We start from the raw sequence: 17,021 nt of genomic DNA, 5'->3' as shown, positions 1-17,021 counted from the left end.
TTTTAGAACATCAGGTCGGTGAAAGTGCAACTTATGTCATTTAATTTTTGCTACCTAAAGGTGAGGTACCTATTCTGCCTCTAGTGATAAAACCTTCCCCTGCAATCAATGTAATGCTAGCATAACAGCATAACATACATTCAATGTTATGCTAGCATAAGATACTTTCCACCACTATAAGGTGACCTTGATTTTTCAGTGCCTAAGCCAATGTAGTATGAAATGTACATTACTGAACACATTTTTTTTTGTCACAAATGACACAAAAGGTACTTTACCTCTTCATTAAAAATCAAGTAGTTTTTGCTCTTGCAATGATTATTTTTGCTCTGCTTTTCTTTATTGATTTTGCAACCTGTAGCTCAAGATTGTTTTCAAAGATGATACTTCCCATGTGTCAGTTCTATCCAAAGTTCTCACTTCGTTTCTCAAATCCATTCAGTTTATATTCAGTTATAATGATGAATCATTATATTCTTTTTGACAACTGAGTTCTTGTATGTCCCTAGGGAGATTACTACCAAGACCAAATAGAAACTGTATTTGTAAAGTTTATTGTACTTTAAATAAAACTCATGTGAGTCTCCAGGAAACAGGTTAGGGCAAGAAGAGTTCTTCTGGGCATTGGTAGAACGATTCTCAGCAGAATGCACTGAAGATATGTGTAGAAAGGCAGAATATAGGCAGTTTAGTAAATCCACCACTGTTGCTTGTTCGTAGAGCCTAAGGAACAAGTGGGAGAACAGCAAAACTCTCAAGCCAGAGTTACTATCCTGTGATCTGTTAACACTGCTAATCAAGAAATCACAATGAGAATGAGATCTTCAGAAATCAGCATGTTCCAGGCCTCCGTTCTTGCTGTTGGCATATGCTATCTACACACAAAATACAGCTGAGGTGGAACAATACAAGACAAGAGGGCATGGTCTCAAGTTGTGCCAGGGGAGGTTTAGGTTTGATATTAGAATTTCTTTATGGAGAGGGTGATCAAACACTGGAATGGGCTGCCCTGGGAAGCAGTGGATTCTCCGTCCCTGGAGATATTTAAAAAGAGACTGGATGTGGCACTCAGTGCCATGGTCTGGTAACTGCAGTGGTAGTGGACCAAGGGTTGGACTTGATGATCTCTGAGGTCCCTTCCAACCCAGCCAATTCTATGATTCTATGATTCTATAATATATGGTTTTCCGCAAATAAAACTTGATATTAAGTTCTCCTAATATCAGATTCTGAATTAACAAAGAGTTATTTATACAGGATCCTCAAATGAGATGAGGTGAGGATACAGGAGAATCCTTCTACTCCTCCTGGATTCCTATAGAGGTAAATGAATTTTACATTAATAGAGCAGCTTCCATATAAACCAGAGGTGTTCTTCAAATTTAGGAAGGAAAAATATACACAACTGTTACTCCCTTATTCTGCCCCATGTAAAAAGCTTAAGATTGTGCTAACTACTCTAATAATCGCTGCTCCTTTAGCTAGTAGAGTGTCAGGAATTTTGGACAATAAAAATAAAATTGATACTAAGCTTTTTTGGAGGTGACTCAATAGGCTTCCTTCCTATTTTTGTACCTGTATAAGTGCTGTGTTGCTACCAGGCTAGGATCAATAAGAATCAAAGAAAATTTAAAAGAATACATGAATAAAAAATTTATTTCTGGATTAAAACCTCACCATCAATACTCACCGAGAAGATGCTGTTAAAATGTCAGCATTAGAGTTAATTAAAGGCCTAATTTAAAGGCAATTTCAATGTTTATACACAAAGAGGCAACATCTAATAAATACGGTGATGTCAAAACAACAGCTTAAAAATCTCTGCTTAATTGCCAATTCTTTCTTGTGGTGTGTAAAGTGTTAATTTTACAATTCCTTAAATTCATGTAAATGTTAGAATTCTTCACTTGCATGACACTGTCCCCTTAAGCTTGCTTAGATCTGTTCCTAGTTTCTACAGAACTGATATACAACCAGGTCTGTCTAAAGGCAACCTGAAATAAGGTATTTCTTACAATAAATCTTTTGAGGGCTCTGGTCATTAGGCATTCTACATGGATAGATAATATTTTTATTTTATTACTTGCAAAGTAAAGTACAGGCTAGGGCTGTTTGAGATATTAATTTACTAGAAAGAAACAGTTAGACAACTATCCCTATAAGAAATAACATTACATAGAATAGATATATATGGTCCAGAGAAAAGAATTTAGGAAGACCAGACAGAGGAATTAAAACCAATGAAATAAACTACTGCTTCCATAACGAATTAGGCTTATGATTTATAAAGTCAATATTAAGTAATAAAATTACTATCTAAGCTATGAATAGTCATGTCATTACAGGATCTAAACTACAGAAGCTCATAAATGGACCTTAGTATCTCAGTGCACAACTCAATGAAGTTGTCTTCAAATATATTTGAGGGCAATAAATCAGGATGCATAAGGAACTAAAAAAAGCAATGGTAAATTTTCTGTAGGTTGTATTATTCTATAATGTCATATATATTATTGATTGATCTATTACAAAAATTGTTAAGATTCAGAGAAGAAAATGAGACTGAGTAGGATCTCAGCAAAATTTATCAGACTGTGTAGGAAGATGATATGTTAGAAAGGAGAGGATAGTACATGATAAAAGCATTTAACAGAAATGTGGGATAAGGGAATAAGGAGCTTCTGTTCTCCCTGTTTCATAACACAAGAAAAAAGTGTCATTAAGGGAAAACAAAAATTGCTAACTGATGAAAAGTAAATATCTTTATATTTTAGGCATCATTTCAACCAGAGTTTAAGCTCCTTCAGAATTTGAAGATGGAAGGTAAAAGAAAAATACTTAAATAAGAGGTTTGAAAGTGACTTATAATGACAAGTTTCAGGTCTTCAACTTCTTCAACCTTTTTTTTTTTTTTTTTTTTTTTTAGAGGCAATTATCAAGAGGATATGAAAAGAAAATGCACTATAGGTAAAATTCAGGAATCAACTGTTGTGTTATGTTATGCATATTTATATTTACATATTTACACCCCTCCATGCCCCCAATGCCCCCATCCCTCACACCTGTATTAACAGTGCTCATTTATTTTTTAAATGCTCACAAAAATTACATTCCAATCATTGAACATGAATTATAAAAATGACAATACCAAAACAAGAGTAAGTCGATTCCCAATCTAAGGGGTAGTTTTAGACATGGTATTAGAAGAGGTATAGAAAGATAGAAAACCAGAGAGATTTTAAGCTTAAGAACACCACTGCTCAATCTTGGAATTTTCTTAATTACATGAAAACATATTCAAATTCACTGAACTGAGACAAATGTCTGCAGTTTATGCAAGTACATTTCCTGAAACAGTTCTCTGTGGACCAAAAGGATTTTTTTTAAAGGATTACCTCTTGCCTTAAGAACTGCTGATATCTCACAGGTAATACTAAGGAAGGGGGAACAGGAGATGCAGGAAGAAAGATTCAAAAGTAATTCTGCTTATATATCTGGACTTTTTTCCTTGTAATTCTAAGACCTTTCTGGGTTGTTTTTTTGTTTCTGGTTTTTGTTTGGCTTCTTTTTCCTTGTTTTTTTTGTTGTTGTTTTTTTTTTTAAATAATAGCATGTGATATTTAGAGATTTTGGTCTGGCTTTCAGATTCATTACACACCTAAAGTTTTAAAGCCTCTCCTTTTTCCAGTGTTACTGGTATAACAGTAATTCTGCTCACTGAAATGGTCAAAAGTACAGAATTAAGATTTGGATGATACTCAGAAGGATAGTCTTCTGTCCTTCTGCAAAGGATAGAAAAAGCCTTTTTTTGCAAAGCCTTTCCCACAATTTTGCAGTCATCAGCGTGCCCAATATGTAATTATGAAGAATAGGATGTGTATATGGAAACACTAGGAAAGAATGACAAAACAAACATGATTAAGTAGCCTACAATTGCAGCATGATACAGACACTCCAGAAGCTGAAGATTATTTCCAAGTTCCTGTTAAACTGGTATGTCCTGTTGTGCATTTAATTATACAGCCCTAAAAAGGTTTTACATACAGTTTCCTAATGATTCTATGGGTGAAATTACAAGAATCAACCCTGGCCCATGCTCTCTCAAGGAGCTTTCAGTTATGAGAGGCAAAATGAAACTATGGATTTTCAATGCTTCAGCATTGCTGTAGTGGAAAGTGAAGAGTGAGTGGGTATAACCAAGTCAATGGGAGACCATAGTTCAGGTCTATCAGCTTCATATACTAGCTTGATGAAAGGTATTTTTTAATACAATTTCCTTACAAGGTAACTAAAAGAGCCACTTCCTGTGTTTAACCAAGGGACAGAGGTGCTGGTTTTGCAGATCTTACTAAAGATTCAGCTGCAGCCTTCAAGTTTCCCAAGAACCTTTGGACTTCCAGCATATCTCTAGTTAAAAATCTGCTTTTTCTCCTGTTGCCACTATGAGGATTTTAACTTTAAATATTTGTGATTATTTACCTCCATTCATATGTTGCCAACTTTTTCAAGAATTAAGCTACTAATAAGTGTAGCATATATCATAGAATTAGCCGGGTTGGAAGGGACCTCAGAGATCATCTAGTCCAACCCTTGACCCACCGGAGCAGTTGCTAGACCATGGCACTGAGTGCCACATCCAGTCTTTTTTTAAATGTCTCCAGGGACGGAGAATCTACCACCTCTCCGGGCAGTCCATTCCATAGCCTAATCACCCTCTCCGTGAAGAAATTCTTTCTAATATCTAACCTAAACCTCCCCTGGCACAACTTAAGACTGTGTCCTCTTGTCTTGTTGAAGGTCGTCTGTGAAAAGAGTCCAGTTCCCACCTCGCTACAGCCTCCTTTCAGGTAGTTGTAGACAGCAATGAGGTCTCCCCTGAGCCTCCTCTTCTTCAGGCTGAACAGCCCCAGCTCTCTCAGCCTCTCCTCATAGGGCCTGTGCTCGAGTCCCTTCACCAGCCTGGTTGCCCTCCTTTGGACCTGTTCCAGGACCTCTACATCCTTCTTAAACTGAGGGGCCCAGAACTGGACACAGTACTCGAGGTGTGGCCTAACCAGCGCTGAGTACAGGGGAAGAATCACCTCCCTGGACCTGCTGGTGACGCTGTTTTTGATACAGGCCAGGATGCCATTGGCCTTCTTGGCCACCTGGGCACACTGCTGGCTCATGTTCAGCTTCCTGTCAATCCAGACTCCCAGGTCCCTTTCTGCCTGGCTGCTCTCCAGCCACTCTGTCCCCAGCCTGTAGCGCTGCATGGGGTTGTTGTGGCCAAAGTGCAGGACCCGGCACTTGGCCTTGTTGAACCTCATCCCGTTGGAATCGGCCCAGCTCTCTAGTCTGTCCAGGTCAGTTTGAAAGAAAAGGAGATTTTTCTAACCTGATAAATTTCCTTGCAAAATCTTTGAGGTATTGGGTATGTAGCTGAGATGCTACCACTTCTCAAATCTCATTAATTTTTCATGATTAAAAATGTTGGGAAGCTAAATGCTGTGGTCTCTTTCGTCTGTTCACCTCAAAATTCTTCACAGGCTGGGATTACTTCTGTCATCACATAGTAGGGATCTTTTGGTTTAAAAAACCAGAAGTTATTTAAAACAGTAAGAATATCAGAGATATTTAAAGACAGAACCTGAAACAACCCTTTTTTTGAAAGGACGGAAAAGATTAGTAGGATATTTTGGCAAAAATTGAAAATGATCATACACATGAAAAAATGTGGTCAGTTTCAGTAGTTTTCAGTCATTTCTGTAATCTAGAAAACAATGGTAGATGTAACATATCTTCTCTGCCATTTATTGTTTTCTTGGATTTGCAGTATGATAACAAAGCTTCTCTATATCTAGATTAGATGCATTAATCCAGTCTTTTATATAGATTAAAGTGAAACACTGAAAAGCAAATGTCCAAGAGATCAAACAAAAATTTCTGAGTTTAAGAGTTCTGCAGATTTTAAGGAATTCCATCTCCTTCAAATCTGTATGAGAACAGAGAGTACTGGTCTCCATTAGGTTCTAGGTATCAAAGAGGCAATAGTGTGTTAGAAAGGTAAAACATCTGCTGCAAACATTCCCTAAATTTCACATTAGGATAAATAAATTCTAAGCCTACCATTAAACTCAACTTTCAGATGGTATTTAACTGCACTGTAGCAGATCAGCAAATAGCAGCTAAAATGCTCAATGGGATAGAAGAATGGGACCTAATCAGATCCTTGTCCACACAAAGTGAACAGAATAAAAGATTTATGCCACCACCAGCAAGGAGTACCATTTGTTAGCTCCTTGTAGCCTCACTGACCATTATATTGACTTTAATGGCTGCTGTTGCATCCACTTTCATCTTATAACTGAGAGGAGTTAAAATAAGTAAAGCCACAAACAAAACTATTTTTATTTCTGTCCCTTATATAATTTTTTAGAAATATCTAATTAAAACTATTGACATTTTTATTATAAATAGTAGCTCCAATACTGTTCTGAAAATATTAATGACATTATATGAACCTGCATTTGTCAGGCCCTTAACCATGCCATCTTAGCTACTTGAAATAAACAGAAAGAATAAAATTGGAGAATATGCCATTAAAAGTATAACAGCTCTGAGACAAAAATCAGTATCCCTGACTACTGATAAATGATGGCTCTTCATATAGAAAGAAATTCAGTTTCCTTAAGACTTGCCTCAGTTCTTGTTCTCTATTCTTTAAAACGTTCAGGTGTGGTTTAACTAAACTTTTGATCCAAACTAGCTATGTTTACATTTTTTATTCGGGAGAGGATTAAATCAGTATTGCATAGGATTTACTATAAAGATTGATATAGATTTTAATATTAACTGCTTTTCTGTGTTGCTTCTGTTTCATATATATTAATGCACTTTCCTCTCTAGACAAATTATGAATTCTGGATTTACCTGCTTTGTAAAACTGATACAGTGCTCAATCTATATCTAAGTGAAGAATTTAGTTCCTGACTAGAAAAGACTATCTGGAATTTTTAATGTCAATTACCCACATTTTGTACTTAAAGAAGGTTCTCTCATCATGTACTTTGCTGCAGTTCCCATGGAAACTCTTGCATTTCTGTGTGTGTCTGTTTTGGATTTGACTTGATGCAGTAACAGCTGGCGGTTATCCTGCAAACTAAATTAAATAAAGAGTTCATTGATTTCACTGCCCTTCTAGTCTCTTTCACTTTCAAACATTGACCTCCTCTTCATATATTGGTTAAGAAGCACATCATATTGAAGGACATCTGTATATCCCATATTTATTCACTTATGTCAGATGAACAAAACAGCCAACAGTATATTAAAGTACTGGTGGCACCAAGTGGAAATAAACTGAGCATTGCAAGTGGCATTTTATTTGTGACAAAGTGCCACAAGTGCAAAGATGTGGACTTTGCATGTGTCCAAGTGTATTATTCAATTTGCATCCACTATGAACTTCAACCAACCCTCAGATAAAAATTATTTTGATTCAAATATGAGTGTTTCTGTTTCCAAGGACAAAACACTCCTGATTCCAAGACTACATCTTCCCTTCATTTATTGCCAAATAAGACAATTATACTTATGGTCTCACCTATTAACAAAACAAAGAAGATAAACAATCAGCTAGAAAAAAAACAATGGAAAAATATTTTTTCCTTGTTTCCCAGATTTCACTCCAATTCACCACCTTTCCCCCTTCCTAGTCTCAACTTCCCTCACTTGCACAGTACATTGCACACAGCCCCCACACACCCTTTGTAGAACTGATGGGCAGTGCAGGAGGTCAAGGTTAATGCACAGCCATTTATTTCTGCTGCTCTTCACTTTTTACTTTTTTCTCCTCTGCTCTCCACATCTTAACTATTTATAGCTAATATATATATATAACCAACTTGACTACATAATAATTAACTTATAACAACTGTATAATGAACAGTGTGGATTATTCATGGGATGCTTCTAGGTGTTTGTGTGCTGGCATGCATACCTTCATGAGTCCCAGTCCCTCTTAGGGCGTTCCTCTCCCAGTTCTTCCACAGGGTGGATTTCCTGTCCCATGGCAGGCTTCTCCACAGGTCCCAGTCTCTCAGAGGTATTCCTGCATCAGTGTCAGTTGCCCACAGGTTGCAATACCTCCTCTAGCACAGAGGAGGATGCACACATGCATCTTCACATTTCTCCTCACATATTCGCTTTTTATTTCTTCCTGTATCATGTCTTCTCTCACATCTTATTGTTTTCCACTTTGTGTTGTCACATTTATATCCTGCCCATTTTTACCATTTTTACTTACACGGCTGAGCCACAGAACCATGTGGTCCTCTGATAGATTGTTTAGGTGTCTGGTGAGGCAATCTTGGTTTCTAAATTAATTTCTAGAAACACTGTGAAGTTGGCCTCTTAGAAATGAGAAATTCAGTTGGCAAAACAGCTGAAGACCTCGGGCTTTGCAAACCAAAATCAGTCTGGGCATCTCTAAGTCATAACTGTGCCAGGTTAAATTACACTTGCACAGTGAGTAAACCTTAATTTTTTAGACATGTGGTCAATGCCGATTCCAAATACCTTCAATGAAGTAATATAATCATAGAATGGCTTGGATTAGAAGACATCTTTAAAGGTCATCTAATCCAAATCCTCTTCAACTAGATCAGGTTGTTCACAACCTTGTCCAGCCTGATCTTAAATGTTTCTGATGCCCAGATACAGGTATAGGACCTTGCCTTTCAACAGCTTCCTGTGACACCTCAAAATAACACCTTGCAGCACTTAACCCCTTCCCTCATCTACTTCTACTGTCAGCTCAGAGGTAGAGCCATGAAAGAGATAGAGCAGGCTACAAAGATCATGCATCCTCTGAACACTTATGGTTTATGGTTTATGAGCCAGGCATTATGTCTGTGATTTCTGACACATGTCTATGTGCTTGGATTGGCATGAAGTGTAATTTGATAAGAAATGCCTGCAGTAGCCTGGTGAAGCTGAAAAATAAAATCTGTGCGTGCCATTTAGGCAAGTGTGGATTTTGCACCTCTTCTCTGATGCTACAAGAAATGGAAATTTTTCTTTATGTAAAATTTCACTTCAATTTTCACTTGCTAATCCCCCACCAACTCTCTAGCAATCACCCAAATAATGGTTGCAATAACTTCTTTCCTTTTTTTCTTGTTCTAATTATGCTTTATTGAATCCCACTCTTAAACATTTCATGAATAATTCAGCACACTTCTCTCCCCCTCTTCCCCTACTCCCTTCTTTCCTCCACATCAACACCTAAGCAAAAAAATTGTGTGAATAAGGAGGACAGGCAACTTTGTTATGTATGTAATAACTTCAGTAGAAAAAGCAAAAAAGTCTTAAGCCTATTATTGTCCTTGCTTCTTTCCTTCGTTTCTACACCCATAGGAACCAAGTCTTCTTTCCATTTCGTCTTAAATTTTTTAAGACCATTTTTCTTCTATTTCAATGGTTTATTTTTATTCAAATATAATTTAAATGAAATGAGAAGTACTGTAAAAGGAAATTTTTCAACTTAGTGTGGGGAGAATACTGTACCACTGGCAAGATATTTAGGATTTAGCTGCTTAACTTCAGCTTTTCTCTATAATGTTAGAAGGACTCGATGATCTCTGAGGTCCCTTCCAACCCAGCCAATTCTATGAATCTATGTTTCCATCAGAAATCTTAAAAGAAAATTAATGAAGTTACAGATGCAGCAGTCCACTCATGCAAATCATAAAAAATGGACTGGGAGACCAAATCACAGCAGTGATTCAAACATAGAAGTGTGGTTTAGACTGCCTCAGTACATTTTCAGAAATTATATTTTCAGGATAACCTAGATTATGTGATTAGATCAATCATGTTTCCTCTCTAAAAAAGATTTCCATGGCAATTTTCATAGTTACCCCTTACTCTTCTAGAGGCACAGATGTCCAAGCTGTTAGGTGTCTGGTTAGCAGTTACTAGATGCCCACAGATAAACTGGAGATGAGCAATTGATTTGTTTGAAATACTGGACTTCCTGAACCTCTGCACAGAAATTCCACACCACAACCACTCTGAGCCCAACATTAAAAACTTAGCAGATGTAAAGTGTTAGGTACCTTTTAACCTGTTTGTCACTGTCCGAGATCTCAATATTAAAAATCTGACAAACCAAGTTGAGTGAAAGGGCCTGCCAAAAAGGAGAGGGTCTTCCATGAAGAGTTCACTTATTTTTTTCAAAACCCACCCATAAACTTTTACATATATAATGACACTGTCGTTTTCAAGCGTGATAAGCTGAAATGCAGACTGTTTCCAAATTTGGCCCTCTTCCAACTATACTTTTTTCTTGGCATAATTTCAGTTTAACTTCATTGTCTCCCAAAAGAGTCCATACTGTTCAATATAATTTCTTACCCTGTAAGTTGTGCTTTTACAGTGCCTCACCCTTAGCCATTTTGAAGCACAGCTCTCACAGTGGTGTCAGGGATTCAGCTGTGGCACCGTGATCCTGTTCACTGGGAATCTGACAGGGGCTTGGTGTCTATCTTTAATAACTGCATCTTTACATCTAACTTTCACCTTGCTCTATGTGACCATTTCTTCAGATTTCTACAATCTGCAGCTGAAGAAACTGCACATGGGATGAGCAGCAAGCCTTAGAAACACCATGCCATACTATTCTATTAATATGGCCATTGCTCTCCAAAGAACTCAAAGTCTAAGATTGATAGATGCTGTGTATTTATCTTTTGGAAAAACAGTCTTATATTGTAATGGCTGGTTTTGCATCTGTTAAAGAGCATGGAGATAGAAAAAGATTTATGCTTGTACAAAGGAGAGGTTAAGAAAAAAAAAACCCACAAACAAAATCAAATTAAAAAAATCAGCAAACAAAAGGCAAGAAAGAACATTTAAATAATAAGGGTATTAACTGTAAATATCAGGAATTTAATTGTTTGTGATTCTCTCTCTTCAAACACTGGATATATGAAGTATCTCCTGCTGGGTAGGAGTGGGTCGATTCACTCTATCTTTTAATCAAGACCACAATCCATTAATAAAAGACAGTGTTTAAAAGACAGTTAAGTCACAGCCTGACTGAGATCAACCAGTCACACATTATAGTAAATTTTAATTTGGATTACAAATTGCAATGTCATATAATTGTCTAGGAATACGAAGAGATGTACATAGGATGAGAAGACAGCACATTCTTTTTTTTCCCAAAAAAAGACATTTCACTCTATTTTTAAAAATGTTTCATTATACATTACTTAGAATTTAGTATGGTATTTTATGAATGCTATAATATGAGCCACAGTCATGAACTTTCAAATACTTGTGGAGTCACTGACATCAAGTGATCCCTCAAAGATTTACAGGTTTCAAACCAGGATTGAAGTAATAATTTCTTTTGCAAGTTCTATTCCTTTCTGTAAATAGGTTCGACTGAGAAAACCCAGGCAACTGCAGGTACTGAATGCCCACTCCCTGAGCTGCCATAGCTGCAGTTCAGTTGAAATCAGTACATCCATAATAGTACCACTATCTGTTTCACTATGCATTAATTGACATGCCTCCTCCAAACTCTAGAGACTACACAACAGTGCTAAAGAAAATAGTTACTTGGGAGTTAATGATGCGGGAAGGGAGGTAAGAGAGGCAGCCTGAAAATGTAGAACTTCAGGCAGCATTTAAAAGAAAAGCACAGGTGATTGTCATATGTAGATCACAAATCTCTTTTACAGTGAAATACAGGAGACTGGAGCCTCACAGTCCACAATACCAGAACAAGGCAGTGGGAATAAACTTGCAGGAGGCACAGGAATGAATGTAGGAGTAATAGGAAATTAAATAAAGTACTGTAAATAAAGGTGTAGTTTTCATCAGTCAGAATCTCAAAGTGTTATGATATGTTTGTGGTTTTCTTTTTTATATTTTGCCAACATTATGTGGAAATACTCATAAGCCATCCTATAAATATTCATCAGGATAGGTTTTGACTCAGATACTGTCCTTTAAAGTTATAGGGAAATGGCAGGGTTTTGTTGATTGAATTACCCTCTTATTTATGCTGATCCATCATTTTTATTTCCAAAGTTTTCTGTCTGCCTGGATTAAATTGAAATCTGTATGGAAATGTGACCAGGAGCTAACATCCTTTTGTACCTTGGAGCCTTAGGTTTTGGCTGAACTTTCTCCTTAAACTGCCTGACAAGATTTAATTCCAGATTTGCAGCTTTCTGTATTCCCAAATCTAGTTATGTTCCTTGCATAATTCACCCAATTACCTAACAAAATTCTGTCAAATCAATATCTTTGTAGTAGATTTACTGGTGCTAAGATGTAGAATAATTTAGATGATGAAATCATGCTGTGGCCTTTTGTATCTGTAATATCTGTAACCTCAATTTGTTTTCGTGGTCTTTCTGGCAAGATTCCCACCATACTCTCTCTACATAAACATAAAGATAGTTTTTCACAAATCTGAGCTAGCATGTCATATATTGCCTTAAAAGAACATTGTATAACCACAATAAGAAAAATAAATAATAGGATGATCAGTATCATGATATTTTCTGATGTTTCAGTTACACTAAACCTTTGACAGACCTCTTTAGTACAGTAAAAACACAGTCTAAAAAATGGTCCCCCCACTAAAGCACTAGAAACTCTTCTACACAACCTCCCCTGAAAACATTTACAGTAATTTGTGAAAGCAGTGTGGCAAAAATAAATTCTAGGGGAAAATCCATTTACAGAATTTTGGGGTACATAAGAAATATTACATACCTAAGAGAATAATAAAACCTGAAACAATAGTCCTAGCAAAAGACTTAACCATTCTTCAGAGTTAACATCTATTACAAATGTCAGATCATCTGATTTCCTAGTTGAACAATAAAAAATTCACCCTACATTTTCAATTTTTATGTAACCATTTTCTGTACAGAAGATGCTGGAATTTATGATTTTGTAGAGAAATGTACATGTATTACTAAATAACACTTGTTTTGCAGCAATTTACTATATTAAGCTCTAGTCATTCTTTTTAAATAGTCTGAAACTCTTTGCATGCTATGAATCTTCTTCAGAAATCTGTGCCATGATCTTGTATTTCTTCAGTACTGCTAAGGTATACAACAAGAGCAAAAGCACTGGGTTTGTTGCTAAACAGTAGTCATCATTCACCATAAGAGTGGAGCTGAAATACAGATACAAATATCTTGTAAGACATCTGCACCTTATGGAAAATGTCAGTTAGAAGGAAGATCACACATCTTCCTTACATATTATTTAGAAAATTAAGAGCACCTTTTTCGTTATTTATTTTAATTGTGAGCACAACCTGCCTAGTTATCTTAGATTTAACAGAAATATCCCACAGAAAATTAAAGAGTGGGAATGGACATGGAAATGCAGAAGTGCAAGCAGACCCAGGCACTGCAATGAGGAAAGTAACAGGGCAGGTTATTTCTCTCATAATCTCAGTGTTTGAAGCTCTTTCAGAGTTAATGTCTCCATAGCATTCATCATTCATACATCTGTTCTCCTGTCACTACCCACTCATGTCTTCAAACTGTAGGTGCCTATATTTAGCTAACAATTGCAGAAAGCGTGCAGCATAATCACACAGTTCTGACTATTCAGACTGCTAAAATACATCTACATGTCATCCTGAAACAGCTCCCACTCCCTAAATGTCTATCTTCCCCTTTCATCAAAGACTTTACTTTTAGTTTGTAGCCAGGCTCATACTAAGTTACCTTGCATTTTTCAAGTGGTGCTCTTAAATCAGCAAAGCCACTTTACTGACTGACCACTAAGTGCACCCTGTGCACACACTTTGAGCCCTGAGCCTTTGTTGACTACAGGAGTTGAGAAGAACAGAAGTTACCCTGAAAGTTTTTTTTGTGATGGGGGATTTCAAACTCATTTCCTGGGTCTCTTGCATCACTTCTGTGTTTTTTCTTGTCCCTCTTTTGTTGCCCCTTTCTTTCTCTTCTTCACCAAAATTCCATTTGGCTTGGCATTTGTACTTTTTTACAAAAATAGTATTAAGATTCAAAATTAACTATATATCCTGAGAATAACAATCTTTCTTTATGTATTCTTCTGTATGTATGGAAGCAACTGATTTCTTTCTTCTTATGTGTGTTCCAGAACAAGGCTGTCTGTGTAAGAAATAGTGTTTCTGAGTCCAAGGTTTTGGCTATAATTTTTATAAAATACCACTAGTAACAAGGCAAAAGTACAAATGCTCTGAGGGTACTTTGCAATTGTAAGAGTGCAGAGATACACTGCCAAACTTCCTGGTATTCACTGTAAAGGTCTACAGTATTTCTTAATGAGTACCCAGTACAGTTTGATACTCAAAATAGATGGTCTGGCGCATCTGATAAATCTAAAGACATATCAAGAATTATCTTTTTGATATGTTTTAATATTACTTGATACAATCTATTTACTGTTTTATTTTCAGTTTCTATATCACTGCAGAAAAAATTCTTTCAGTATTTGTGGAGACACCATTGTTGTTGTTTTTTAATGAAAGGGGTTTATTTTTCTTGTCCTGAATTAAAAAATACTGAATTCAGACTAGCTTCATAGATAAATTCTGTAATTTACCTTAATGGTTGATTATGATCTCCTACCATTAGATCCAGGCTTCAAATTATCAGAAAAGGAAGGAAGAATACATAATGCTTTTGTCTGCAAACAACATATATACCAGTGTGTAGGCAAAGAAAAACAAAGTAGTGACAGGGCAAGGGGTAAAAATTTTAAACTGAAAGAGGTAAGATTTACATGGGACGTTAGGAGGGAATTTCTTGCTGTGAGTCCTCAGTTTTGGAAACCTCACCAGCAGAACTGTTGAAGGTCAGGTTACACAGGACTTAGAGCAACCTGCTCTAGTGAAAGATGTCTGTGCCCAAGACATAGTTATTGGACTAGATGGTTTATAAAGGTCCTTTACAAACCAGTCCTATGATTCTATTATCAAGCATTCACTCTATCACCATCCAGAAGAGCTGCGACAGAATATTCCAGTGACAACTCTGCTGTACCCTTGTGTCCTGAATGGAAAGACAAGACATTTTTCCCCTTGCATCATCAACCCACCCACTCAGAGGCCCCTAAATACTGCCCTTCAGTGATGATGTGAGATTTTGTCTTTCTATACTTTAATCTTTTTCAGAAAGAATAACATATAATTAATTAATAGTGGTGATGTCAAGCCCAGCACTGTGAAAAGCCAGGAATATCAAAGTCCTTTGCTCTTTTTACCTTAGTTACCTGTGTGCACCGACTCATTAAGAAATTTTCTTTCCAATAAGACTATTCCTGTTTTAAGACCTCTTCTTTCTGTCTTTCTTGACCCATGAAGTTGTCTCTGGATCAATTTAATCTGGATCAATTTTACACAATATCAGCAAATAGCAAAAGAAAGCAAAAAACTTAAAATACTAGGAGGAAGGAGTTCCAGTTAGCAAATACACCTCAAAAAAACCTTTTATCTCTTCAAATTACCTTTATACTTCTGTATGTCATTCTTATGATTTTATTTTTCATTTCAGGTCCTGCATCTTAAACATCATTCATCTGTCCTGTAGGTGATTCCTAAATTCAGTAATCAAAATATGTACTGGATACTAATTTTTGCTATAGAAAGGTTTCACTGTGTATGCATAGCATATAATTGCCTTGATCAGGTGCACAGCTGTGCAAATGGCTTGGCCATTTGGGGTCCATCTAGGCTACAGACTTGGTAACTGCAGGTATGAAGCCAGATTTACAGATTTTATTTTCTTTACTAGGTAGATTGTATTTTTTATTTTTATACTTGAAGGAACTTTCTAATTTCCATCAATAAAACTTGTTAAATTTCCTTTTTAAAAAATAATTCAATTATAAACAGAAGCCCAATGTCAGTAAAGCAGTCAGATATTTCATTAATTCAATTTTTTAAAAAATAAACTCCTTAAAGAGTGTTAAGTCTAAAGGCGGGTTAAGAATGAAACTCCAAATTGATATATTTCTTACTTTTTGATAGGTGGATCCAAGATTTACTGAAAGATAACACCAGCCTCTAGAAGCTCTATCTGAATATATGTCTGCTAGTATGATTTATATCTAACCCCTTAATAGTAATACTTAATTAGTAATAGTAATCAGGACAGCAGGGAGTCTGCCCAATGGCTCTGAAATGCATGCTGAAATTTTATTAGCTGCAGTGACTTAATGTGCACTATATGTTACATACATAAGATTAATGATAGATAATTGTTATGAATGGGAACTAGCTTATAATTTCATTGGGCAAATTATGAAGGACACAATTGGAGCTTGTTGGATCCTATCAAGAACAAATTAAAGGTAGAAATCAAGTAGTTAAACCTCATTATTTCTTGTTTAATGATCCTGTTAAACAGCAAAACATTTCCCTCCATCCTTGTTCAAAAAGTTTCATGCAAAAGACAATTCCTTGTCCAAAGCACACACACATCTTTGGTCATCAAAACATTCTAGATAATAAATTTAGCTGGGAGTTTTTTATTGTATCATGGCTGCAATAAAAAATAATTCAGAACATGACAATTTCACAGGTGGTAAGAGAGTAGTGGATATACTTTAAACAAAATATAAACTCCACCAAATGAAAGGGAGTCCTTGGGTGACTATTTCTAAATACTTGGTTTGCCTATTTCTAAATACTTCAACAGGATTTTTCTCACACTTAGGTTCTGTTCCAGCAATTTACTAATATAGTTCTTAGAGAGAGGAAGCAATAAAGGCTTTGCAAAGTATTTACTAAATATTCCTCTGCAACAAGAATGATTTATGGCTTCTTCACACATCAGAGGCAGCTGTGTCAGCTGAAGATGCTACCGTCTCACCCACCGCCAGCTGCTTCTGACTCCCTCCTGCCAGAGGTTGCTGTGCCCTCAGATCTGCCCAGGCAATGCTGCTCTTGTTCTTGCCTACCCCGCTGCAGTCAGCAGCAGTTCAGTATTTAAGAAACCAATTCTAGCCCA

Source organism: Calypte anna, chromosome 5A (assembly GCF_003957555.1).
Source record: "Calypte anna isolate BGI_N300 chromosome 5A, bCalAnn1_v1.p, whole genome shotgun sequence".
NCBI classification, from domain to species: domain Eukaryota; kingdom Metazoa; phylum Chordata; class Aves; order Apodiformes; family Trochilidae; genus Calypte; species Calypte anna.
The sequence above is the reverse complement of the archived record's forward strand: the minus strand, read 5'-3'. Positions refer to the sequence as shown.